The sequence below is a fragment of the Typopeltis vanoorti genome, unplaced genomic scaffold (assembly GCF_054136105.1).
Source record: "Typopeltis vanoorti isolate ZY-2024b unplaced genomic scaffold, IOZ_Tvanoo_1.0 HiC_scaffold_1233, whole genome shotgun sequence".
NCBI lineage: Eukaryota > Metazoa > Arthropoda > Arachnida > Uropygi > Thelyphonidae > Typopeltis > Typopeltis vanoorti.
The window spans coordinates 13870-16307 of record NW_028327933.1 but is presented as its reverse complement, the minus strand read 5'-3'; the positions used below and the strand labels follow the sequence as shown (position 1 = coordinate 16307).

General features: G+C 35.4%; 1 pseudogene; it reads right to left on the bottom strand.

Annotated features, from left to right (window-relative positions):
• Positions 1-369: 369 nt before the first annotated feature.
• Positions 370-1574, bottom strand: LOC150092226 (intracellular coagulation inhibitor 2 pseudogene; annotated as a pseudogene).
• Positions 1575-2438: the final 864 nt, after the last annotated feature.

Genomic DNA, 2438 nt, shown 5'->3' with positions numbered 1-2438 from the left:
ATCCTAAGAGAAACACAGCTCCATCAAGGTAATTGAAATGTATAAGCACAATTAAAACTTCTCTGCAAACCGCGTGTTGCTATAGTAACGGTTTGCTTTTATTTATTGAAATGTATAAATATAATTAAGTTCTGGGCAAGTCACTTGTTGCTGTAGTAACGGTTTTTAGAATCATGAAACGATTCTACATATTTGTATTATTTGAACTGTATGAATACAAATATGTAGAATAATTTTATGAAAGTCTTATAATATAAAATTTTCCCTGTGCAGAATGATAAATTATAAAATGTGTTATATTATTGTAAATGACCTAAATTGAATTCTTTTGTGTTATTTCTTTATTAATTATTACTAAAGCATAGTTCCTCACAATTCACTGACTCTTCCGCTGAACAGGATCATTCCATTTCTCTTGTCAACAATAAGAAATAGAAATGGATGATTTGCAACGAATATATTACGACTAATAGATATTGGTATTCCGATTAATGTCGCCCCAGCTGCTTCACTTCCTTCTTCGTTCACTTCGATAAAAGCCTTATGAATTACTGTCGAAACGGAAAGTGAATTAGCATCACTAATCCCACCGAGATCAGCCTCATTGCCGAAAACCTTTCTCATTTGCATATCTTGGAGAACATTGTTCATTTCTTTGGTGTATTCGAATTTAAATTTGGGAATCATGATTCTTCCCAATATAACTTCGTTCAGAGTGTTGTCAATTTCATTGAGAAGTTCTTTGGAGAGTTTTTCTTCCAGTGAAGACAGACCATCGATTTCACTTGGCAATAAAATCCTCATCACGATGTCCTCACCTTCGTAAGGAAGCTCCAATACTTTTAAGTTGTATTCGTTAATGAATGCATAAGGAAATATTTTGTGGTACATGAACATCATGGACACATCTTTACTGGCGGATTGCAACCATTATTGTAAAATGGAGCAGGAGTAGTATATTGGGGATCAAACGGCTTCTTCCACGTACCTTTAAAGTAAACAGCATTCAAAAGCATGGCGACAGTGTCAGGATCCAGAGATTCTACGAGTTTCTTTATTTTCTGGTTCGTATTTTCTGCAACCCAAGAATTAATTTCGGCTACTGCTTGTTCTCCTTGCTTAAAATCGATATTTCTGGCAAGAGCTTTAAAATAATCCTTCAGCCCTTGGACATAATTTGGATTGATATCGAAGTCGTTTTGAAAAAATGCTGCATTGGCCACTTGAAGGGTGTATTTGTTAGATGACGATAGTATCAGCTCTAGCAACTGTTTAAATGATTTCGGTATTTCTTCCTCTTTAAGATGGGTGTCGCTGTATCCCATCGTCTGCATAATTTCAACAGCTGTCGATCCTCTAGCCCCATATAACAACATAGCAATGGCTGTTGACAAGCTAAATGGAGAATATAAGAGGTTTCCTTTTTCCGATGACAACTCTTTGTGTAGATTGACTGCAAAGTAGTTGTTTGCCAACGCCACCTGGTTATGGAGTTGTCCAGATTTTGGTGCAAGTGTGCATTCCACATAAAATATAAAAAGACAGATTCCGAAAAATATTCTTACGAAATCCATTATGAAAAAAAAATAAAATAAAATAATAATAAAAAAAAATTAAATAGAATATTTAAATCATCAGAACACATGTCCTCTATGGCCACAACCATAAAAGTTTGGAAATCTATAGTACGTTAATTCTATATGTAATTATGAATAAAATGTGATTTTTTTTTATTTTCAAGCCTCCAATAAACTAGGTAATGATGGTCTTTCACTATGCCATTTACAGAGCCATATTCATCCACCCACCTCAGTGGCGTAGCTAAGGGGGGTTGCGGAGGGGGAAGTCCGTCCCGGGCGGCACTTTCAACATTTTTGATCTTTTGCAGTTATTCTAAAATGCAGTCTCGAGACAGTTCCAACTATCGTAATACTACAGCAAATTTTCCTCACAATTGCTGTAAGTGTTGCTACTTGTGAGAGAAGTTTTTCAAAATAACATTGATTAAGAATTACCTGCATTACTATAAAATAGACTTCGCCAGTCATCGACGATTTTGCTAACAGAAAAGCAAGAAAAATAACATTTTAGAATGTTGAAATTAAAGTTTTACTTGAAAAATAAACATAGCGTTTTAATTGATTTCCCACTACGTCGTTTTGACTTTTTGTGGTATTTTTGGTGTGTATTGAGAGGGGCGACAAACTCAGGGATGACAACAGCTCTAGCTACGCCACTGACCTACCTACATCTTTTTAAAAGCATTCGTGCCATTATTGAAGATTACAATGCGCAGTCACTTGGTAAAAAAGCAGAGACCCTCTCCAGTTAGCTACCCAAGCTTAGTTGTCTTAATCAGGAAAATGATTGAGTAGACTAAGGCCGTGACTTTGTTTTGATTGGTGTTATAGCAGAAAGAACCATGATGTAAGTTCATT